This window comes from Solanum tuberosum, unplaced genomic scaffold (assembly GCF_000226075.1).
Source record: "Solanum tuberosum cultivar DM 1-3 516 R44 unplaced genomic scaffold, SolTub_3.0 scf00533, whole genome shotgun sequence".
NCBI classification, from domain to species: Eukaryota; Viridiplantae; Streptophyta; class Magnoliopsida; order Solanales; family Solanaceae; genus Solanum; species Solanum tuberosum.
In genome coordinates, this window is record NW_006239459.1 from 131,979 (window position 1) to 133,090 (window position 1,112).

Consider the following 1,112-nt stretch of genomic DNA (forward strand, 5'->3'; position numbering starts at 1 on the left):
AGTCAGTCAGTCAGTCAGTAGTTTTGAGTCTCTCATCCACATCTATGTATATATATGTAAATATTCTATTTTGAGACAGGAGTTGCCTTTTTGGCCAAATTTTATCAGTTAGGTTGTTTTATGACCTTTCATTGCATGGAGTTATTCTGTTGAGTTAGGTTTCCGCTGAGTTACGAAAGCCAGGCCAAGGGTTCGCTAGGGGCCAAGGAGGGCCTCTGAGTGCCGGTCCCGCCCAGGGTGTAGGCTCGGGGCGTGACTATGTCGAAGGTTTGTGACCTTTATGAAAGATTGTGTCATTTCTAAAGGGTTGTGACCATTTGAAAGGTTGTGCCTTTTCCAAAGTTTTGTGACCTTTCTGAAAGGTTGTCTTTTTTCCAAAGAGTTGTGACATTTACCCTTTGTTGCCTATAAATAGAGAGGCTTTCTCTCATTTTTCTGCATCAAATTTTTCCCTTCTTTTGCATACATTTCTTACAAAATAAAATTGATCGATCGTGTCTGTGTGTGTGATTCTTTGCTGTCATTTTGAGTTCGTTGAAATTATCGAAGTTTGAGGTACCACTACTTCTTTAATGTTTAATCCGTTTTATCTTGGGAGAATTTAATCTACAACCTCGGGTACTTGAGGGGATTAAATTTCTTAAGGACACACAGTGGATTCTGTGGACTCGGATAGTTCTTTATTTTTTCTTTTCATCTTTTATTATTTCTGGTTTTCTAATCTGAATACAGGAGATAACAATATGACATTAAAGAATCATGAACAACAATGACTCATCTCGATTTTGAGGAGATATCATGTAAAAAGGAAGCAATGGGATCGCGGAGAAGCAAACATGCATCCCATAATGGGAATTTGCTCAAGGCATTAAAGACAGGTGGAGGTGAGGCAAATTCAGGAGTTGTAATGTCATGGAAGTGGATTTTGGCTATATCTGAAGGATTTAAGGAATTGACTCGAACCAAAGCTTGACGATTATGAGTAGCTTAGCCAACATAATAGACTGGAAGATCATATGATGAGCAGATTAAACAGGCTAGTTGAAGAAGTTAATTAAGTTACATTTTAATAAAGACAAAATAACATTGCAGGAAAAAGTTGGTTGCAGGCC